General features: G+C 42.7%; 1 protein-coding gene across 3 annotated transcripts in view; it reads left to right on the forward strand.

Annotated features, from left to right (window-relative positions):
• Positions 1–1,691: 1,691 nt before the first annotated feature.
• BACH2 (BTB domain and CNC homolog 2) overlaps positions 1,692–24,416 on the forward strand; it is a 353,955-nt gene continuing 331,230 nt past the window's right edge. For all 3 annotated transcript variants that reach the window (XM_032339048.1, XM_032339047.1, XM_032339042.1), the window contains exon 1: positions 1,692–1,793. The gene's annotated coding sequence lies outside the window, so the exon portion shown is untranslated. The remainder of the gene's footprint in view (positions 1,794–24,416) is intronic.

The raw sequence follows: 24,416 nt of genomic DNA on the forward strand, positions 1-24,416 counted from the left end.
AACCTGCTCCAAGCTCTGAGGCTTCTCTTCATCTGAAAACCATAAAAGCTAGCTGAGAGAAACTCTCCATTGTGGTTCTAGACCTACCTGAGAGGCCCTGCAATGCTGTCAGAAAAATCTGCTTGGCCCCTTCAGCTTCCTCTCATCCATCTCTTAGCTTTCCATGCAGATGGTCAAAATGGGGCCTTTTAAAACTCTGCCCTCAAAAGAAGGTGGTTCAGAGTCACATTTTGGCTGGTATCGCAAGACTCCCAGGGCAATGCTTCACTGCTTCCTCAGCATATGCCAGTGCCCATTTTACAGGGGGGATTTATGATCCTTCTCTCAGTAGAGCCAGCCAAAGTTTTATAATATTCATTAAAAATCAGCACCACATGTAATAATATGGAATACTGCCGTTACACAAGGGGGCTAAGTTATAGGTGTTCAGGGAAACGTGGCAGAATTTCTTGGCCTTGGCAGGGATAAAGTTGCAGGCACCAGCTCTGCACTAACACAACCTTCCTTTATTGCAAATGTTCGTTCAGTCTAAGTCCTAATTACTTTCTGTAAAATCCTCACCACCATCAAGCCTTCTTCTGACAGGGCAGCCACACGATGGCCTTAAAGTGCAGCAGCAACACCCCGGCAGCCTCCAGAGTCAGAGGCAGGGGAGAGGCTGGGACACAGGAGGAGCTGGGACTGAAGCTGAGAGGGAGGCTCTTGGTCTACACTTCGCAATTGCTCTCGCCGCTTAAACAAGTCGTGGGGGCTCACGGACTTGCTCAGTGGGACAGGCCGAGGCTCCCGGGTGAAGGATTCAAACGTCAAAACAGCTGGCGGGTCGGAAGCTACTCTTCCTCGCCCCACCCCCACTCATGAGGGGGCCCGCTTGGCTTTGTGGGGGTCCGTGGAGCATCTTTTCCCGCCCCTCCTGGGAAACGCTAGACAACCCAGGAATCCCAGGTCTCGACGTCTGGCTCCTCTTCCCGGACACAGGGCCCTGGGCTCTGCACCCCTCCCCACGTGCCACAACAGCCCTCACCACTCCCGCCACCCCTTAAGCCCTCAACCCTTGCCTTTCAAGGCCCTCACGAGTCCGGGGCAAGGCCGGACCCAGCCAGCCGGTCAGAGGGGCCAGGAGCAGGGGGCTCTGCTCGCCGCGCGGCTGCACAAAGCGGGGAGTGCAGCGGCGGCTGAGGCGCGCCCCCTCCCGCGAGCCAGCCGAGCGCGCGCGCCCGCCCCCGCCCCTCGCCCCCCACCCCAGCCCCCGGAGCGCCATTCGCGGAGCGGCTTACGCTAGTCGCCAGGCGTACCGCGCCCCAGCGGCCGGGGAGGTGCGCTGCCCGGCTCCCGTAAAGTTATTGTGAATGGGGAGCGGGTGACGTCAGCGCCGAATGTCAACAATGTAGCGATTGAGAGTGTGGGCGTTCCGGGGAGAGCGCGAGCCGTGCCGCGCGGAGCAAACAGCGCCGAGCCGCCGCCGCCTCATCAGCAGCAGCAGCGACCGTGCACACCCGGGCTGCGGTCGCAGCAGCGCTAACGTGAGCGCCCGCCGCCGCCCTCGCCACCCCGCTTGCCTACTCCCGCTGCCGCCCGGCTCTGGCTTTCCCTCCGGCCTCCCTTCGACCCTTCCCCTCCCCCTACCCGGCACACTCGGGGGGCTGGGAACGAGCTGCCATGTGATGCGCGTCCTCTCGGCGAGCTTTTGGTGACCCCCGAACCGCCCACCGCGCCGGCTCCCTGGAGGGGGCTGCAGGCTGGGAAGACATTGGGAAGAGGAGGCGGAAAAGGACGCAAAGTTCTCTGGCGAGGTGAGTCTCTGGCCCCGGGTCCCGGGCCCTGGCGCGGGGCGGGGCGGCGGGGCAAGTTTGCCGAGGGCGCGGGTGCGCGGGGCAGGCGGGGAGGCGTGGGGAAAGCGGCGCGGGGAGGGAGCCGCGGCGGCCCGGCGCGCAGCCTTCCGTCGAGCGCCCGGCCCGCTTTTATGGCATTTTCTAGGAACGGGAAGGGGGTGGGAGCCAAGCCGGCGGACGCGCCGCGGCGAATGTGCGCTCTCTCGCCAGGCTGTTTACGGCAGGCGAGGCGGCATTGTATTTTGCTCGCGTCGACGGGTGTTTTGGAACAGCAGGGGGAGGAGGAGCAGAGGGTAATAAGTCAGGCGTGGGGAGGGCGGGCTGGAGGGAGGCGCGCGTCCGCGCGAGCCGGAGCAGCTGTCAGACCCACGGCCCTGTTCCCCGGCCCCCAGCCCGCGATCCTAGCGCCAGGCCCGGCGGCCTCCTCCTTGCCCGCGGCGTCCGCGCCTGGGGCCGCTCCGCAGGGACTGCGGCCGCCGCGCCTTCGCGCTCAGCTGTCAGTCGCGGCTAGGTAGCTTGGACCTCCGCGACTGGAGCGTCATCAAAGCCCAAGTTTAGGGGTCCCGAGAAGAAGCAAGCTGGGGGCCTCGCAGTGTTAACCGCGGGATGGCATTCCTACTGGCGAATGACCGCGTTATCGGAATGCGTCCCCGGGAGCTCGAAGCGCGGCGCTCGTGCCTTCAGACTGGGAAACCTTGCACCTCCACCTCCCAAGATTCTCCATGAAATCAAAGTGCAACACACACATCCTCTTCTTCCCCCCCACACTTCAGTCTCCAAGCTCCACCTAGGAGAGGAGTTTATCCCGGAGACGCATCTCCACCTCCCCACGCCAAGGCTCCCTGTGATCGCTCCGTACTCCTCTCACGGGTGTGTGCTCAGTTGCCCAGTGCCTTTGGAGAGGGCGGCGGGCGGCGCTCGTGGACTACCCCAGCTGCCCGCGAGAGGGGACTCGAGTGAGCATCTCGTCCACCTCGGTCTGGCGGAGGATTTGCAGGAACTCGAACCGTGGGAGGAAGCGGGCAGGGCCGAGTGTATGCATGTGAAAGGGGCCGCGTACCCTTGGCTTCGGGGGTTGTGGACGTGCTGGGTATCCCCAGCACCTTCTCGCGTGTGGGCGAGTTTGACAACTTGGGGGGAAGTTCCGGTGTAGGCGCTGTCCGGATGGTTTTGTCTGTGGCCGGAGAAGGCGCGCCTCGCAGCTCCCGCGCGGGGTCATCGCGGTCGCTGCGACCGGTGGCCCCCAAGAAAGGGGAGGGACGAGGGCGCCCCACCCCTACTGAGCCGCAGACTCCCGGCGGGCCCGCGGGTAGCGAGACACGGCGTTCCAAGGTTTTCACCTTCACTGTCTAGTGCTGCAGTCGCACTCCGTGTGTAAATTTCATCTGTTGAGCGTATTTAACTAAAAAGGGTAATTACTTTAGATAAAAATCCTTTTCTGCCTAGTGGGAGCCTTGGCGGAGATGATGCCTAATGAGATATTTTGCTTTTGTCTGTTTAGAGTAAAATTAGAGATGTTAACTCTGATAACGGTTTTCTCAGATCATTAAAATGTAACATGTAGGAAAGGCATGTCGAGCCGCGAAACTCTGGCTGACATGAAAGAACCTGAGCGTGAAAGGCTGCCACTCTTTCCGCGGAGAGGGCTATTTTGGTAAGGCAGCGGGCGTCTTGCTTAAAATGTGAGATTGCCCCACCCTGGTTCTCTGGCAGCTCCCGAGTAAATGGCATTTTTCATTCTTGCAGGTAGTAATAAACGTGAGTCAAAATGACATCTTGTTAGAATTAGTCTTTAGTCTGTAAGAGAGATTGCTAAATTACAGTGTTGCGCTCAAACTGCTCCAGTGAAAGGTCTGTCAGCATTTCCATTATAAATTCAGTTTTTCAGGAGTTTATAATTTCACCACAAAACTTGTGGTGGCTGAAGTGTTTCTCCCTTCCAGAGTTCTGGTTTGGAGAACACATTGATTGCCCAATTCTGCCTTATTTTGCTTTTCCTGAAACTTGGAATGTCATTCAAAGGGGAGGGGGTTCCCCAAAATGGAACACAGGACCATGGGATGAAGTACTTTTGTTAGAACACACTTCATATATGCAGAGCAATATTTTCATTTTGGATTTTGGAAGGCTTTAGCTTTGACATTTGGTAATCTTAAGTGTGTTGAGTTAATTCCTCTGGTATCTGTCAATTCTGCAGGTGGATCGAAATGTCAGTTCCTATTGTCTATGCCAGGGTTACATGGAAAAACATTCTCTTCATACATGTGTATGTATGAACTCTTAGCTAAATTATGAGTACCTTTGTTACTTTTCTGTTCCTTGTAGGTGGCATGTGAGGATCTGCCACAGAGAAGCAGGGGTAAAGCAGAAAGGCAGGGAGGGAATCAGAACAACCCTCTCCTCTCCCCACCCCAATTCCCTTTTCAGTATCACTAATGCCTGGGAGGAAACCATTTATTCTCTTTCTATTGAATCATGCCTTTGACTCTGTGTCTTCAGGCAAGTCCCTTCCAGTGGCTCAACCTCTGGCTGCTGTTCGAGGGGCTTAATTATTTGCAAACTGCCTTGAAATCCCTGGATGAAAGGCACTGCATAAGTGCAAAGTATTGTTATTCAGATATGGGATTTAATGATCCATTACAGTTCATCAGGAAATGCACTTTGCTGTGATGGTAGGAAACGTTTCCACCTGATAGAGGGTAATAATAACTGCTTAAAAGTAGGTTCAGATTACAGATGAGACAATTAACTCTAGCCATGTGCTCTTCAATTTGTTGCAATTCATTTTGTGATCAAAGTGAGTCGCAGAGAGCCAGATGGTCAGGTTCATGTTCAAATCTCTCCTAGGCCAGCCCTTCACTTCTGGGCCCTCTGTCTGCACGCCGTCGGGACTTATTCATTAGCGCTTGTGAGCTGTTCTGCAGAATGTATGATCGGGGGCTCCTGTGATGCCAACAAAAGGGCTCAGGCCAATCTATATTGTTGGGAGCAGTTTAATTTTACTTGGATTAACTCGCGCTTAGTGTCTCTGGTATGGATCCAGCCTTAACAAGGGAGGAGAGGGATCCTGGAAGCTCTGTAGCTCAGCTGTGTGGCGCTTTCACTCCCCTACCTTTTGTACCTCTGATTTCAGGGGATTGGGGTATCTGGGTAATTGTAAATACTGGCTTCGTTGCTGAATGAATGACGGAACACTCAGAGAAATAAAGACCCTTCCTGTTTTGCTAAGGGGGTGTGGTGTCTACACCCGGCTGTGTGGACCTGTGCTTGTTCTGTTGTACCCTCCTCCCCTGCTCAGACGGGTCTCACACTTGGTTGAATCTTCTGTTGTTAATCTTCTTGAAATCCTTAATAATTCTTGAATTCAGAGCCCTTCATTTTCATCTTTCACTCTCCTGGTGAGGACGGGGGCACAGCACAGAGGGGCGGGCAACCACTATTTTGTCTCAGCTTCTTGTCGTCGACTGTTGCCAGGTAGGAATGGGAGGGAGTCCAGGCTTTGTGTTACCATGCCATCTGATATACCCAGGAGAAGCTGCTTATCTGATAGACTTCTATGTGGAATCCCTAATTTTTAAAGATTAGCTCAAAATTTTTGAAATGTTGGATGAGAATATACGCAATTGTTAGAGCTGGCCGGCAGGCAGCCTATCTTCTACCGCTGAACTGGCTTAAACATCTTATTGTTTGATATTTCTGTATCTGGCAGTTTCCTAAGAGCGTGGCACACAGGAGATGATTTATGAGTCTCCACCAAATAAATGGTTATAGCTATCCAAAAAGTTGCAAGATGTAAGAAAAATAAAACTTGAAATCCACACTGAGTCCCACTCAGAGATTGGTAACTTTCCTTTTGAGAGAGATGCAACCTTAAAGGCCAAAGACTAAATACCATGGGCACCATGTAATCCTCTGCAGGTAAATAATCCATTGCTTTTGAATAACCTGTTCGCTACATACATGAGAATTTGACATTTGAAAACACCCACTAAAATAATAGCTGTGATTTATCGAATGCTCCTGATGTGCCAGAAACCATATTGATTACTTGACCTGTTCGTATCTCATTCACTCCTCAAAGCAACCCTGTGAAGTAGGCATCACGCCCATTCTACAGAAGAGGAATTTTCTCACTTTATGTGGCAAAAAATTTCATCTGAATGCAGTGTGTGTTTTCTTGACTGCCTAAAGGTTATTCCCCATCCTGTATATACAGTCCAGCCCCGAGTCAGTGAGTAGGTGTGAGGTGGGGACCATAGTAAATAGAGGATATGGCTCCTACTCTCCCGTACCAGCAACAGAGAACAATATTAGATGCAACATCTTTGTTAAAACCTGTGTTTATACAGCCAGCACTGCATCTGCCTCCCAGTTCCTGCCTTTTCTTTCCTGGATGGTAGGGAAGCTCCAGTGACATAGGACCCTACCAGAGGCACTTGAGGATCTGAAGCCAGGGCTGGTTGTAACAATTTGCATTTTGGGGGAAAAGAAGATGAACTTCTTGTTCCTCTGGAGCCATTTAGGCAAAGCAGCAACACATCCTTGGGAACAACAGAAAATCACTCTTGTTTTATCAGTGACAGTGTATGACCTAGTCCTGGCCCATCTTTAAATTTTGTGGAAATATTTACAAATTGTTTGAGTCCAAACTGAAACCTGTTGTGAACTAAACATTTTATAAATTCAGATAGACTGTCCACAATATTCTTTCTTTTTCAGTGGGGCGGGGGGCTGTCTAGGATATTTCATAGGAAAGTAGTTGTCTTTGCTAATTCAACATCTTTTCTTTTACTTTTCTCCCTTTTCTTTTTCCTTTCTTGTTCATTTCAGATGTCAGTCTGAAAAACTGAAACCTGATTTTACCATCAGCTGCTGCTCAGCTTCCCTAATGCTGGAAGTATCCTCAGAGTCTCTTCTCTGTCCTTTTCAAGGACCATTTCTTTTCTAAAGAATATGGAAATTGAACCTTGTCTTACTAGTGGCACTACTTCACAAATCAGGCAGGAATTTTGCCTTTGTTTTTCCTTGAGCTATTTTTTTTTCCAAAATAATAAATCTGCCCAATCTGAAAGCACTTCACGTACTCCTTTATTCTAGTCATTGGAATTACAGCCAAAATGTCTCTCAGTCTTCCCCAGTGACTTTGTAATCATCATTTCTCCAGCATATTCCCTTGGTTAACTTCTCTTTTGTTCCTTAGCCTGATAATAAATTGTCCTTTGGTTCTGAGATGTGTCGTTTTCCTCCCTGACCTTTTTGTGTGTCTCCTGCAGGCTGTAGGACACACTGCGGATACCCCTGAGAACTGGTGCTTGGTCGCTGAGCTCCCTCCTGTCTTTGTGTCAGCTTTCATCTTCTCCTTCCCCAACCATTTAAATCTCCACTGTCCAGTGCTCCCAGGCTTCTCGTAACTGTTTTCATTTGTTCCTGAGCCTACAGCTAGCGTGTCACAAACTCCAGGTTCGTTTCAGAAGAAATCTTTTTGAGTTTTCAGGGCCTCCATCAATTCTCGTCTTGCATACCCTTCTCTTCTCTCTCCCCCGTCAATTTCTGCAGATGCTTCCAGAGTTTCCTCGGGACTCTCCATGAGTCTCACTCAGAAGGCTTAGACTTTCACTGTGGAGTTTAAAGTTGAGAGAGCCCAGAGTGGGTATTCCTATTCTGTAAGTGTGAAAACAAGGGGAAGGTGCATGCTCAGCAAGTTTGCTCAGCGTCCCGGGATCCACACGTTACTGACAGTTTTTATTTTCTTCCCATTCTGTATTTTCCTAGGCAACAAAACCACATGAGTGTCACAAAATGGGACAAGCGTTCGGTGCCATTCTTTAGAGATAGATGCCTCATTCATTCCATGAATAAACGTATACTGAGTATCTCTTATGTGGCAGGCATTGTGTTAGGTGAGCACAGTGCTCAGGAGCAAAGACGGCCCTGGCCCCTGCCCTGTGAAGAACGACATCAAATAGGAGAGATGACAGGGTGCCTGGGTGGCTCAGACAGTTAAGCATCCAACTCTTGATTTCAGCTCAGGTCTCAAAGGGAAGACAGATCTTGCTTGAGATTCTCTCCCTCTCCTTTTGCCCCTCCCCCTGCTTCTGTATGCACACGCATTCTCTCTCTCTCAAATAAATCTTAAGGAAAAAAAGGTAAGAAAAATAACATTAATTAGGTGGTGAGAGATCACCTCTACATGTTCTGTGAAGGAAAGGTATTCCATGCAACAGAGGGCACAATGGTGGGATTTCACCAGGTTGGGAAGTTGGGGTAGCCCTCCCGGAGAAATTATGGAGTGAGGTACCATCAGGGTCCATCTGAAATTTGGGGCTTGCCATTGCCTCATAGCTTCCTAATCCTATTAATTCACTACTGTCTTTGGTCCTTTGGAGTATTGTATAAACCATGATATAGCCCTTGGGGCCATTTTGGCAATAATGGTTCCTATATACAGAGTCCAGAATTGATTTATTTACCTACATCTTTACAACCTGATAAAAACAGAATTGTTAATTGCCAAGATGACGGTTCATTCTCCTCCTTGGAAAGAAATTCACAGTAGCATTTTTATTCTGAACCTATTTAGGGTCATTTTGACATTTAAATGGTTGGAAGTTACACAGACATTCCTCCGGGTTGGTAGGTATGTGTGTGACGTAGGCAAGGATCTTTAGTGAAAATGTGAGCCCAGCTTCTGTATGAAACCCCTGCTCAGCTCAGAGCAGGAAGGTTTCCAGCCTCTGAAGACCAAGAAGGATTATTTAGACTATTCTTAGTATAATTCAGGAGTTTTGACAGTATCTATCAATTTATTTTAAGGCATTTTAAAAAAAGATTGATTTATTTATTTTCGAGAGAAAGAGAATGAGCAGGGGGAGAGGCAGAGGCAGAGGGAGAGAGAGAATACACAGGCAGATTCCCAGGCAAGCCCAGAGCCCGACTAAAACAAAGTGTTGGTGACTACTGAGCCACCCAGATGCCCCGACAGTATCTATTTAAAACAGACTACTGTATTGTATGCTAACACTCTTTTTCTTTGATGTTAACTAACCTATGTTGGGAGCTTCCTATGTGTGTTATTCATATTAACTCATTTAATCCTTATAACAAACCCAGAGCTAGGTGTGATCACTAGAAGCTGAGACACAGATGCCACCCAGCTAATGAGGGGTAGAGCTGGGATTGGAAAGTAGGTGTCTGATGCTAGGGCCTGTTCTCTTAACCACCATGCTATTCTGTCCCCCTGCCCCTCTCCCCCTGCTTTTTCCTTTTTGCTTCCTTGCAGTTTTCAGAAGTGGAAATATAGGCCAACTCACTCTGCAATATTGGATTACTTTGTTGACATCTATCTGAAAGATAAAAATGAAAAATAATGTGTCAGTGAACTTGAATGAATATGCTTTTTGTCTTTCATATGATTCACTTTCTAATAATTTCATTCCTCAGGTCTAATTGTCCATTTGGGGATCAGAGAACAGAAGTGGTGACATAAGGACCAAAGAAGAACTAGACAAAGAACATGAATCCCATGATTCTTTTCCCAGGATTTTCTTGTAGTTCAAGCCTCTGCCTTTTGTTAAGTGAAGACTTTGTTTTTAACTTTTCTTTTCTTTTGATGAGGTAGGAAAGGTAAAAGACTTATACTAGATAGATTATTCTACTGAGGTGGAAGAATTTCACCCAGAACCAATTCCATTAGAGCTCCTAATTAGAAATATTAGCTACTAGTAACAGATAAAAGCAGGTAACCTTTGCTCTCATTCTAGTCAATTTCAGGAAGAGATTATCTTGCCAGATTAGCATGTTGCAACTCTCAACTGGGGATTTGAATGGTTTTAAAGGATTCAGCCTGGCAGTTGGTTTGGCAGTGACCCTGATTACCTCAGGTCTGTAGGGTCACTGTTGAGAATGCTGACTCAGCTCTGCCCTGGGACGGACATCCACGTTGTCTTCCTTAGTCAAGAGGCACTACTCTTGGGGCGCCTGGGTGGTTCAGTGGGTTAAAGCCTCTGCTTTCAGCTCAGGTCATGATCCCGGGATCGAGCCCCGCATCAGGCTCTCTGCTCAGCGGGGACCCTGCTTCCTCCTCTCTCTGCCTGTCTCTCAGCCTACTTGTGATCTCTGTCAAATAAATAAATAAAATCTTTTTTTTTTTTTAAAGAGGCATTATTCTTGGGAGCTGCTAGAACAGCAAGCATATATTTGAAGCTCAATTTGGAAAATGATCTAGCGTATGAATGTATTGTGCTTATTTTTCAGTATTTAGTTCAAGTTTTGGAGATGGCTAAATGAGGAGATGCTTAGTGTGTCACTGTTGGAGGTTTTAAGTGATTAAAAAAATCAAGCAGATGAGTGCATAAAGATTTCTATGCAAACAATGATGAGCTTAAATTAAAGCTGCTGATTTCGTATGAGAATTACTTGCATTGATTTGTAGAATATCTATATGGGTTCAAGATTCCATATTATGCAAATGAATGAGCCCCGAAGAGTCAAACTGTGAAAAAAAAAATGAAATTAACTATAAAGATATTATTACCCATTCAGCAAGAGGAAAATGCAGGCATACTTATAGAGTTAACCCCTACTTTTCATCTGTCTCCTTGGGAAGATCTGTGTCAGGAATGATGATCCTTTCTGTAGTTGTAAAGCTAGGCAAGGTTTGCTATGAATTCTCCACTGTCTTCTTTTCCATCCTTCTACTCTCTGTGATGCCTTTCAGTCAAAAGGGCCCTTAATTAGTCCCCTCACTCCCTTTCAAAACCAGTCTCAGAAAGGGATTTTATGAAACCAATTTTACTAGGGTATAAATAACAGTACCATTTTAGTACTCCCTTCTTTCTGAAGCATCAGCATACTAACAGGAGAAAAAGCCAAAGAGTTAAATTCTGTAGATGGAAATGTTAAGATTTCACACACTTGTAAACTGGTTATGGGAGGACATTTCTGAGCAAAGAGAGGGTTGTTCATAAATCCAACCCTGGACAGAGGATATAGATAGCAGAAGATAAAAACCACTGTAATATTAAAAATTCAACCAATGATTTTTAATGTTATAATACATTTGTCAGTGAACACCACCTTCCTCCTGCCAAACACTGGATCTAATCACACAAACCTGTGTAACAAGATGGTGTGTTATTTGACATTTAAAGAGAACTTCAGGAAAAAGCCACTTGGTTTATAATTAGGAATTTTTGTCATTTCAGTAGCAGTGAACCCAAAATACTCTATTATCCTTAAGTATTCAATTTTAGGAGGAAAAAAAAAAGCAATGGACCCTATTCAACGGCTTCCCTATCCTATTTTATTACTAAAACTTGAGTTGATAGGTTTAAAAATTGGCATGCTCTATGCTATTAGCATGGTGATGACATCTGGATGTTTGGAGAAGTTGACTGACTAATGAAACCATGCGTATTTTAGATAGACATGTTACCTGCTAAATACCAGTTGTGGAGTCTCAACTGCATCTCGTAGCACCCCTCCCCCAAGGCAAACGCCTCCAGCAACCATGCTATGTTGAGTTGATGGCGCCATCTAGTGCCAATCTATGGAACTATCCTACTGGACTTCTGCCTTTGCGGTATTGGTCCGGGCCTCTGGGTGGAAAGACTCCTCTCTGGGAGTTCACTGTCTAGTGGGGGACCTTTCTCTAATTCTTACCTTTCCTCAGGCTTCCTCGTTTAGTTATATCTCCATGCCTTCTTTCCCCCCAGACTCCATTTCCTTTTGTTCCTCAATCACTAGTATTCCCCTTTTGTAACCATTCTTCCTTCTATTTTTCTCTTCCAACTCTTGGTCATCTTCTTCTTTTTTTTTTTGGAAAAAAAAAAGTTCTCACAACTGATAAATATAAAGATTTTTTTTAATGATACATTATCCCAAAGTAAGAGAATGCCTTGAATTTTAAAGTGAATTTAATCATTTAAACCATGTTAAAAGAACCAGAGTGAAACTAAAGACCAAATCTAAAAGTCTTATTTAGAAGGCTGTCCCTTTATCTTCCTCTGATTAGAAGCTTCCTCAAACATAGTCACTCAGGAGGCTTTTTTTTTTTTTCATTTTTAATTGGTTTTGGAACAATTGTTATAATATTATTTTCTCTTTTTAAATTGCAAATTTAACCTCTCACTCATATTTTATCTTCAAGAACAGTTTCATGGACTGTCCTGAGACACTGTCTCACTAGACGCTGTTTCTATGGGAAAATGCGTTCTGAGTTCCGGACAACCAGTTTTCCTGTAGATATTTGGGTCCTGTATTAAATGAGAGACCAGAGATGAAAGACATGTAGGACGAACGTGAGAGGTAATCACTCTATAACGTTTGTGGGATCTGAATTAGTGTACAGGTTTAAGTCTCCCACATCAAACAGTGAATTTTAAATTTCCACTTATGTTAAGCATCTTGATATTGTGGGTTTGAAAGTAAGTCCCCTCTGAAAAACAGGAACTGTGTTGGTCTGTTACCAGTTTTTGTGGTTGATAGGGCAACTATTTTGATTTTTCAGAAGGGAGGAAAAGCAGTTAAATCCAGTTAAAATTAAAACCAGTTAAAATTAACTGGCTTGTAAGATTTGAATGCAGCTGTTCTACACATCACAGAGAGTGAGCTGTGTTTATTACCACGATGAATTATTGGGAGCCGTTGCTGCTTTTTGAGCAGTGGCATATAGATTATTTGTATTTTTGATCTAACCTTGGAAAATAGAATTGCAAGGGTCGAGAGGTTCCTGTTTGCTAATTTGCATGTACCTTGTTTTGATTTTTTGCTGGGTAGGTGTGTGCACCTTATGCATGCAAGAGTAATTTAGCATGTCAGCAGTTTCCTACCAGAAGTGCTTGCTGACTCATGCAGCTGTTGCGGCACTCAGCCCGCAGCACTGTAAACTGCCCACAGGGCCATGCTGCCCTTGGAGAGCACCCGGGGCCATTGAGCGGCTGGCGGGCTATTTTCAGATCTGCAGTCACTGCTGAGCTGGGTTTCCTTCTTCCAGCAGCCAATCGGAGCCTTCTGGTTGCAGGGTAGAATGTTGGGCATATTTCTACCTTTACAGAGACTGCGTAAGAATCATGGCATTTCTGGGAATCTCTCAGGAAAATAGATTGTTTACTTCATTTACCTTTTCTGGGGGCTCTTTAAGGGCAGAAGGGTAAGGAGATGATATTAAGGGAAAGGTATATGCTGTTATTTCTTCCTTAGCACTGGAAGAAACTCTCATAAACCTTTAACATAGGTTTTCTTGATGTAACTGCAACTTGACCTACTTCTCCCTCTGGGAGGGGCATGTGCCTTGAGTGGGGAAGTAGGGGAGTGGGTGCTCAGTGGCTCACCTGACATGGTTTTGTGTGGTTCAAGCCCTTAAGTGATGACAGAGTTTGTTTATATCTGTTGCATGTTATTAAGGTTATAAAAAACAAAACAAAACAAAAAAACAACAACCTGACCTCAGGTCATTTTAAATCTGGCATGTGTTTTCAAAGATGGTTTCGCTGTTTGTTTTTGGAGTTCAGTTCTGCTTATTTTCATCGGAAAGTGTGAAATGTTACTTTTCTGAGGTTTCTAAATAAACTTCCTTTTATAGATATGAGTTGATCAAATCATCTCAACCTATCTTGAGAAGGATGAATGACTTGAGATCAGCTGGGGAAGGGAAGCGTTGCAAATCCTTCAGGAGTTCTCCTTTTTCTTCCTTCCTTCCTTTCTTTCTTTCTTTCTTTTTTTTTTTTTTTTAAAGCTTCAGTAAGCATTCTGAAGCAGCTTTGACCAGTAATAAAGAAAAAGCCAAGCCACAGTGACTGTGTGTAACATGATGTTGATGGAAGTTCTTGGTTTCCGCCGATACAAATGACTCATCAGTATCAATAGAATTGTGACTTCTAATAATAACACAGTGCAAGACCTTCACAACATGTGGTTTTAGTCCTAGCTGTTAGTGAAAGGTTGGAAAATATTAGTTTGAGCTCTTTTTTTCTGATCTCATGATTTCACCCAAGTATAAAGTTGTTTTTTGTAGGTGTGATGATCACAGTATTGTTTTTTCATCTTATGTTTTTAGTTTCATTATGACCAAGTAGCCAAAGTCAGATCATTTCATCGTTTAGAAATCTGTGTAGTAAGCATCTTCTGTCAGGGCTGTGTTTTGAGGGAAATGTGGCTGAAAAGCAGATCCTCCCTGAACAGAGAGAGGAAAAAAATGGTACCCACTACAGTCCACGGAGGTGCTTGCCTCCTACACAGCATCTACTATGGAGGGCTGTGGTATTGCTGACTAGCCCTATTGCTGTGTGAGTCATTGTCAAGGATTCCAAGAGGAGGGTTAACAGAAAATGCGAGTCAGAGGAAATAGCAGAGTGGAGAAGGAGCACTTATCACAAGAGGAAGGGCCTTGCCTCCTTTCCATGGTCAGGAGGTTGCCTGGGAGACCCTGAACATCACAGGGAGGTCCTGGGTGTGTTCAAACAGGGTAGCCTGTTGCTTGCATCTGTATATGTGAACATTCTTGTTTTCCTGTTTAGTTTTGGTTTGTTTCGCCTGTTGTTTGGCCAGACCATTCGTGTTCGTTATCTCAGTTCTATACCACAGCGGTCTGACCCAAGAACCTTTCCTTTTTTACATTTTGTAATACAGGCAGCTGAATTTCTAGAATTTCAAGTTTTTTCTTTCTAAACACGATCTTTAGAAACATTCCGTCATTTGTTTCCTAGTTATTTGTGCTATGTTAGCCTTGGTCCGGGAAATAAATGCATAAGAAGAAGCACACAGGAAGAATCTTATTAGCTCAAATTTTGTGTCAGTCTTGCCTCTTTCATACTTCATTTTAGCAGATTAATTTATTGATTGATTGTCTTGTGTCTTGTTCTCAGCATTTGGGGATTTTAATACCAATACCTCCCTGTCACACTTTTACCATTTTGTCTGGATATCCTGTGGTGTTTCCTTTTGGGTGTCATTTATTTTCCCTCTTTTGGCACATATTTGTATTTCTTTTTCTCTGTGAGCACTCACCTCTTCTCACTTGTTCTCTTAGATTCCATTTGCTCCTGCCTGATGCCCACACCTCTTTCTCGCACTGTTCTTGTACAGACCTAGGCATGCACACATTCATGCTTGCATAATTACCTATTTACGAGTCCACCCATGTGTGCACACAAGCACCTATACGACGTTCCTCTCTGACCCTGGTCTCTTACTTGCAGAGACCCCTACAGTGGTCTCAGGTGCTGCTGTTGCCTTCCTTGCCAACAGCCTGTTTCTAGAAGGAGACGTTCAGGTGAGAAGGAAATCACCAAGGGAGCCTCCTGAACTGGCTTCCTACCTACTACTGAGAAAGCATCCTGGGAAGGAGACTGGATTTTGAGGCCCCAGCTTCAGAAGCCAAACCAGAGATAGGCTGGACTCAGGGAGATGGGCAGAGGAAGATGAGAGGTTGAGATGGCTCTGCCACCCAGCCATAAGTTTGAGAATCCTGATGGTGTCAGAAATGTGTCTGGATAGGGTGGGGTAGCTGCGAGAATTAAGGGGAGGAAGAGGCCCAGAACCCAGAGTGTGAAAGAGGACTGGAATCTTTAAATAGCCTTCTGGCTGTTAATACGCTTGTACAGTCTGGTATGCCTGCGGGAACTGGTGGGAGAATCCGTGGGACCCACAGTAAGGACTAGCTCTTCCACTGCAGCCTCAGGCTCTCTCCCAACCCTTAAGGGAGGCCTTCCCAGCACCCTGTGGAGCGTAGGGACTGCCTTCCTTCTCAGGTGTCCCACCCCTTCCCTTTCCTTCCTTTTCTCCAAAGATTTCGTCACCTTCTGATATCCTATATGTGTTGCTTGCTTGCTTATTGTCCTTTCCCTCACTATGACATAAGCTCAGAGGTTATTGTTTCCTATGGCATTGCCAGTACCTGGGAAAGTGTCTGGCACTGGAAATAAAAGTGCTAACGGGCACCATTTTTCTAGCCCTTCTTTAGCCTAGATAACCAGATACTCTTGTAGGAGCCAACCAGTTCTAACACTGTCCATCTCCCTTGTGAGTTCCACCCTGACATTCTCCAGCAGACCTGCCCTACCCAGCCTATCTGCTTCAGCAGGCATCCCTCCAAAGTGGCTACTGCTTCATCATACCTGGTAGGCAGCCCCAGCTGGAAAGACTGGTGTCTTAACAAAGTGACTGCTGCCTTGAGAAGGAGAGAGGTAACCCCACACACCAGCATGCCCATTGTTCTTGCAGCCAGGCCTCTTAGCTGGCTGCACAGGAAGAAGGCCCTGCCCTTCAGTGTGCCTGCAGCTATGGCAGAGAGGCTAATGGCAGACAAGCTGAGTGCCAGCTCTGTCCACCAGTGAGCCCGCAGCAGCCAGAGCCAATCCTCTTAAAAGTCCAGGAGAAAACGCTGTCCAGTGTACCCACAGTGGGCAAAGCAAGTCATTGCAGCCAGCTGGTCTAAAAGAGGCTCAGTTTCAACAGGAGGGAATAGTCAATCCACAGAGGGACCACTTTTAGAGCACCTGGTTCTGATGACCAGGAGGGATTATGCTACAGGGCAACCTGTAGGACCTCTTTTAGACAAGGAGAGTAGCTGACCTATCTAATACATAGAAGCAAATGCAGAGAGTTAGACAAAATGAGGAGACAAAGGAATATGTTCCAAATGTAAGAACAAAACAAAGTCACAGTACAAGAGCAAATGAAACAGAGATAAATGATATGCCTCATACGGAGTTCAAAATAATTTTGTAAAGATAGTCTCTGGATTGAGAAAAGAGTAGATGAACTCAGAACTTCAACACATAGATAGAAAACATAAAAAATAATCAGAGCTGAAGAATTCAGTTATTAAAGTGAGAAATTACTCTAGAGGGAGTTAACAACAGATTAGAGAATACAGAAGAACAAATCAGCAATCTGGAAAAAGGGTAATGGAAAGCAACCATGCCAAGCAAAAAGAAAAAGGGACAATAAAAAGTGAAAAAAGGTTACGGGAACTCTGTGACATCATCAAGTATAATAACATTCACATTATAGGGAGTCCAGAAGGAGAAGACAGAGAGAAGGGAACAGAAAACTTATTTGAAAGAAATAAGAGCAGAAAACTTTCCTAATCTGAGGAAGGAAATAGACATCCAGGTCCAGGAAATACAGATATTCCCTAATGAGATGAATTCAAGGTGGTCCACACCAAGATGCATAGTAATTAAAATGGCTAAAAATAATGACAAAGAGGGAATCTTGGGTAGTTCAGTGGGTTAAGGCCTCTGCCTTCAGCTCAGGTCATGATCCCACGGTCAAGCCCCACATTGGGTTCTCTGCTCAGCAGGGAGCCTGCTTCCCCCTCTCTCTCTGCCTGCTTCTCTACCTACTTGTGATCTCTGTCAAATAAATAAATAAAATCTTTTTAAAAAGGGAATCTTAAAAGCAGCAAGAGAAAAGAAAATTTATGTACAAGAGAAACCCGATAGTGCTTTTCGCTGATTTTTCAACAGAAACTTTGAAGGCCAGAAGAGAGTGGCATGATATATTCAAAGACCTGAAAGAAAAAACCTGCAACCAAGAATACTTTACCTGGTAAGGCTATCATTCAGAATTGAAGGAGAGAGAAAGTTTCCCGTATAAACAAAAAAGAGTTCATCACCACCGATCCAGTCCGCTAAGAAATGTTGAAAGGAATTCTTTATGTGGAAAGAAAAGGCTATACCTAGAAGTAAGAATATTATGAAAGGAAAAAAATTTTAGAAGTGAAAGGAAATATATAGTAAAGGTGTTGGATGAATTACTTATAAAGTCAGTATGGAGATTTAAGCATAAATATAAACAAAATCAATTATATCTATAAAAATTAGGGAATGTGCAAATTAAAATGATATTAAATATGACATATACATAAAATGAGGAGGAGTAAAAATTTAGTACTTTTAGAATGTGTCAGAACTTAAATGATCATCAATTTAATATAGACTGCTATACGCATAGGATGTTATATGTGAACCAAGTGGTAACCATAAACCAAAAACCTATAATAAATGCACAAAAAATAAAGAGAAAGGAATCCAAGCATAACACTAATGATGGCCATCAAACCACAAGGGAAGAGAGCAAGAGAAGAAAAAAGAAACAGAAGAGAACTACAAAAGCAGCCAGAAAACAATGAACAAAATGGCAGTAAGTACATACTTATCAGTAATTACTTTAAATATAAATAGACTAAGTACTCCAATCAGAAGAATGGATGACTGAATGGATTAAAAAACAACAACAACAACAAAAAACTATATCTTACCTACAAGAGATTCACTTCAGACCTAATGACAGACTGAAAGTAAGGGGATGGGAAGAAATAATTTACTTTACTGAAAGTAAAGGGATGGGAAGAAATAATTCATGCAACTAGAAGAAAACGAAAATGCCAAAGTAGCAGTAAGACAAAATAGACTTTAAAACAAAAACTGTAGTAAGAGACAAGAAGGGCATTACATAGTGGTAAAGGGATCCATCTCACAGTAATAGAATAATAGTAGGGGGTTTTAACACCCCAATGGAGAGATCATCATCAGTGGACCGTTCATTCAGACAGAAAAGCAATAAAGAAACAATGGCTTTGAATGACACATTAGATGGACTTAACAGATATATTCAGAACATTCTAGTGCACGTTCAAGTGAACTGGGACATTCTCCAGGATAGATCACATGTTAGGCCAGAAAACAAGTCTTAATAAATTTAAGAAGACTGAAGTCATATCAAGCATCTTTTCTGACTATAATGGAATGAAACCAGAAATCAATGACAAGGGGAAAAAATCTAGAAAAAACAAACATGGGAAGCTAAATAACATGCTCCTAAACAACAAATGGATCAAAGAAGAAATCAAAGAGTATATAAAATACCAAAAACTAATGATGTACTATATGTTTGCTAATTGAATTTAAATTTAAAAGAAAAAAGAAAAAAGAAAGAAATACCTGGAGACAAGTGAAAATGAAAACACAATAGTCCAAAATCTTTGGGATGCAACAAAAGCAGTTCTAAGAGGAAGTTTATAATGAAACAAGTTTACCTCAGGAAACAAGAAAAATCTCAAATGAGCAATCTACCTTATAACTAGAAGAACTAGAAAAAGAAGAGCAAACAAAGCTCAAGATTAGTAGAAGGAAGGAAATAATAAAGATCAGAGCAGAAATAAATGAAATAGAAACTTTTAAAAAAATGGAAAAGATAAATGAAACCAAGAGCTGGTTCGGTGAAAGATAAGCAAAATTGATAAACCTTTAGCAAGACTCATCAAGAAAAAAAGAAAGGACTCAAATAAGTAAAATCAGAGATGAAGGAGAAAAAATAACAACTGGCACCACAGAAATACAAAGAATTATGAGAGAATCTGTAAGAAGTTTTATGCCAACAAATTGGATAACCTAAAAGAAATAGAAAAATTCTAGAAACCTACAATCTTCCAAAACTGAATCAGAAAGAAATGTAAAATTTGAACAAACCAATTACTATTAACAGAACTGAATTGTTATTAAAAATACTCCCAACAAATAAAAGTCCAGGGCCAGATAGATTCACAGGTGAAATCTGCCAAACATTTAAAGAAGAGTTCATGTCTGTTCTTCTCAAACTATTCTGAAAAACAAGAGGTAGGAAAACTTCCAGATTCATTCTACAAAGCATTACCCTGATAACCAAAACCAAAGACATGACAAAAAAGGAAAATAATACATCAGTATCCTTGATGAACATAGATGCAAAAATCCTCAATAAAACATTGGCAAACTGAATTTAAAAATACAGTAAAAGGATCATTCACTATGATCAGGTGGGATTTATTCCTGGGATGCAGAGGTGGTTAAATATTCAAGTCAGCCAATGTGATATATCACATTAACAAGAGAAAGGCTAAGAATGATGTGATTATCTCAGAAGATGCAGAAAAAACATTTAATTAAATTTAACATTCCTTCATGATAAAACTTCTCAAGAAAATGGGCTTAGAAGGAACATACTTCAACACAATAAAGACCATAAATAAAAAATCCACAACTGACAGCATATTTAATGATGAAAAACTGAAAGGTTTTCTTCTAAGACCAAGAACAAGACAATGATATCCACTCTCACCACTTTTATCTAGCACAGTGCGGTAAGTCCTAGCTGCAGCAGTCAGACAAGAAGAAATAAAAGGTATCCAGGATGAGGATGAAGTAAAACTGTCATCATTTGCAGATGATGTGATACCGTATGTAAAAAAAGACTAAAGACTCCACCAAAACAAACAAACAAACAAAAAAACCCTATTAGAACTAACAGGTGAATTCAGTAAAGTTGCAGAAATATACAGAAATCTGTTATATTTCTATACAGTGATAATAAAGTAGTAGAAAGGGAAATTAAAACAATCCCATTATGGTTGCACACCGTCCCCTCCCCCAAAATACTAAGGGATAAATTTAACCAAGTAGGTGCAAGACCTATGCTCTAAAAGCTATAAGACATCAAAGAAAGAACTCTAAAAAAACATAAACAAATGGAAAGATATGCTATTCTCATCAGCTGGAAGAATTGATATTGTTAAAATGTCCCTACTACCCAAAACAATCTACAGATTTAATGCAGTCCCTACCAAAATGCCAAAAGTATTTTCCACAGAACTAGAACAATTAATCCCAAAATTCATACAGAACCACAAAAGATCTTGAGTAGCCAATGCAATCTTGAGAAAAAAGAACAAAGCTAGAGGTATCACAGTCTCAGATTTCAAGATACACTGCAATGCTATAGTAATCGAAACAATATGGTACGGGCACAAAGATGGACACACAGATCAATGGAACAGGACCGAGAGCCCAGAAACAATCCACACTTACATGATCAATTAAACTATGACAAGGGAGGCAAGAATATATAATGTGGGAAAGGACATTCTCTTCAATAAATGGTGCTGGGAAAACTGGACAGCTACATGTAAAAGAATGATACTGGACACTTCCTCACACCGTACACAAAATAAACTAAAAATGGACTAAAGGCCTAAATGTGAGACCTAAAACCAAAAAACTCCTAGAAGAAAACATAGGCGGCAATCTCTTGGACATCAGCCTTAGCAGCATATTAATGGATAGGTTTCCTGAGGCAAGGGAAATAAGAGCAAAAATAAAATATGGGGACTGTATCAGAACAAACAAATAAAAAGCTTTTGCATAACAAAAACCACCAACAAACAAAGACTGGGAGAAGATATTTGTGAACGATATATTCAATAAGGGGCTGTTATTTAAAACATATAAGAAATTTATACCACTCAACACCAAAAACCAATTCAATTAAAAAGTGGGCAGAGATGGGGTGCCTGTTGGCCCAGTTAGAAGAACATGTGATTCTTGTTCTCAGGGTTATGAATTTGAGTCCCGTATGGGATGTAGAGATTACTTGAAACTTAGATGGCTCAGTTGGTTGTGTCTGCCTTCAGCCTTCAGCTCAGGTCAAGATCTCGGGGTCCTGAGATCAAGTCCTTTGTCAGACTCCCTGCTCAGTGGGGAGCCTGCTTCTCTCTGTCCCCTCTGCCTCTTCCACCTGCTTGTGCTCACTCACTCTCTTTTTCAAAAAAATGAATAAAATCTGAAAAAAAAAAAAAAAGCTTACATACACTTCGGATTGGCAGAAATTTAAAAGTCTGACAATACCATGTGCTGACAAGGATGTGGATGAATGGGAGATCTTGTATATAGCTGGTAGGAGTATAATTTGATGCAACTGCATTGGAAAACAGCTTATAACCTAACCAGCTAGACCTAATAACTTACAGCCCAACAGTTCTAGTCCTACGTGTACATTTAGGAAGAACACTCATGTGCTTCAAGAAACACAAGACAAGAATGTTGAAAGGAGCATTGTTTATAGAAGCAAAAACTGGGAACAACTCAAGTGCCCATCAACATTGGATTGAGTCCACTCCTTTTGCTATACATATGCACTGGGATACTATCTGGTGGTGAGAAATGATCTAATAACACCACATAGAGGAGAGCGTGCAGAGAGGCCTTCCTTGGTGGTTCAGGTCATGGCTCAGGTCATGATCCCAGGGTCCTAGGATCGAGTTCCGCATCGGATTCCCTGTTTGTTAAGGAGTCTGCTTCTCCCTCTCCCTCTACCTGCTGCTCCGCCTGCTTGGGCGCTCTCTCTGTCTCTGGCAAATAAATAAATTAAATCTTTAAAAAATATTTTTAAAGATTAAAAAATATATATTTTTAAAAAGTGGGGATGTTTAACCTGGAAAAGAGGAGACGGAGCAGGAGAAAAGGTGTCTTTCATCCTTAGGAGAGGAAGCAGACTTTCTCTAGTGCTCTCTCCACAAGTCAGATTCCTGAAGTGGCTACCATGGAAGCAAACTTCAGCTTCTGGTCACTGGAGATGCCCAGGCAGAGTCTGTGGGAACTTCCTTGGGTTTCGTTAGAGACTGGTTAGCTGACATGCGATCCCTGGGGTAGCAGCCGCAGTACCAACTAGCACTTGCTAGAATGGCAGAGTCCCATACCCACCCCACCCCTACTGAATCACAGTCTGTGTCACATACACATTAAAGTTGGAAGGGCAGTAGGGTAAATATTTCTAAGACCCCCTCTTCATGATTCTTAAAAGATTCAGTGATTTTATTTAGTAAACTCCCTACTCAACTAAAAATGATCAGTTTATAGATGACATTATTAATTAAAAATGCCTGACTATAGTTAATAATACTATATTGTATATCTGAACATTGCTAAGAGAGTAGATCTTAAAAGTTCTCATCACAAGGGGTTCCTGAGTGGCTCAGTTGGTTAAGCATCCAACTTCTGATTCTGGCTCAGGTCATGATCTCAGGGTTGTGAGATTGAGCCCTGAGTAGAGCATGCTTGAGATTCTCTCTCTCTCTTCCTCTGCTCCCTCCACCTCTGCTCGCTCATACACACACTCGTTCTCTCAAAAAAAAGTTCTCATCACAAGAAAAAAACAAATCTGTAACTGAGTGATGATAGATATTAACTAGAATTATTGTTGTGATCATTTCACAATATATGTAAAAATCGAGCCAGTATATTATACACCTGAAACTAGTGTTATATGTTGATTACATCTTAATTTTTAAATGCTTTAAAAAATAAAATACCTAAATATTATAAGTATTTGTTGCTGAATCAGTTTGAAGTGGATTTGTCCATTTTTCTCTTAAAGCAAAATTTAGGTTGCTTATGTTTGGGGGAGGAACTTATAACAATAACATTAAAAACATAAGTGTTCTTTTCTTTTAATTTTTAAATTTTATTTACTTTTATTTTGTGTTATGTTTATGTTAGTCACCCTACAGTACGTCATTAGTATTTGATATAGTGTTCTAAGATTCATTGTTTACATATAACACCCAGTACTCCATGCAAAAAACTTAAAGAAACAAAATTTTTATAGCAAGAATCTAGTCCTATATATTAAAAAGAAACTAGGACTAGATTCTTGCTTTAAAAATTCTGTTTCTTCAAGTTTTTTCTCCTTATATTCATTAAGATGTCTAGATTAGGTTAAGGTTCTGAATACCTGTTAAAAATACTCAAAAGAGGGGTGCTTGGGTGGCTCAATGGGTTGGGCCTCTGCTTTCAGCTCAGGTCATGGTCTCAGGGTCCTGAGATGGAGCCCTGCATCAGGCTCTCTGCTCAGCAGGGAGCCTGCTTCCCCCTCTCTCTCTGCCTACCTCTCTGCCTACTTGTGATCTCTGTCAAATAAATAAAATAAAATCTTTTTTTAAAAAAGAATACTCAAAAGAGACATTTAAAAAAATAAAACATCTCATAATACATTGATTTTATACCTATTTTTTACTTGTACATAATATTCCATATTTTGACTTTTTGGGAATCTTTGAAGTCTGAGTATTTTATGGTGGTTCTCCACAGTACCTCTTATCTTTGAGAATCTAGATCTGAGATCAGGCAAGTAAAATACTTTTACCCTTTTTACCTCAAAAGACCATGACTAACTGAAGCTATCTCTTTTTTTCCTTAAATATTTTGTTACCTACCCTTTTAACTGCTGAAGTTTAAGTGGAGTCCATGATTCATTTCATCTTTTCCCCTTTATGTAATTAGTCATTCATCCTTTTGATGTCCATAGTAAAATTAACACTTAACATGATTGCCATAAAATTCCAAAATAAAGAAGTTCTTAAATGACTTGCAATCAGATATAAAGTATGCTATACTGTGTGGCACAAATGAATGGGAAAACATTCTCATGAGTACAAGATGTTCTTTAAGGCCATGGAACCATGAGTTATTTGGTTTAAGCACATATTTCCATATCTATTTTCTTTTGGCATAGAGGAAAAGGAAACTATACTTTGATAGTTGGGTTAGATGATATTTGGTGTATTTATGTATGTACATAATATATGACAAATGGTTTTACAAAGTGATAAAGCACTATAGACATTTTAATAACTTTTGCATGTTACAGTTGTATTCTAATTCTTGTTTACCAGGGTTTCCCCTCCCTTTGTAGGACTGGCTGTTGGGGAAAAAAAATCTAAATTCCACCTTGGTGAGATTCTTCAGGCTTTGATTTCTTAATTCATAA

This window comes from Mustela erminea, chromosome 4, assembly GCF_009829155.1.
Source record: "Mustela erminea isolate mMusErm1 chromosome 4, mMusErm1.Pri, whole genome shotgun sequence".
NCBI lineage: Eukaryota > Metazoa > Chordata > Mammalia > Carnivora > Mustelidae > Mustela > Mustela erminea.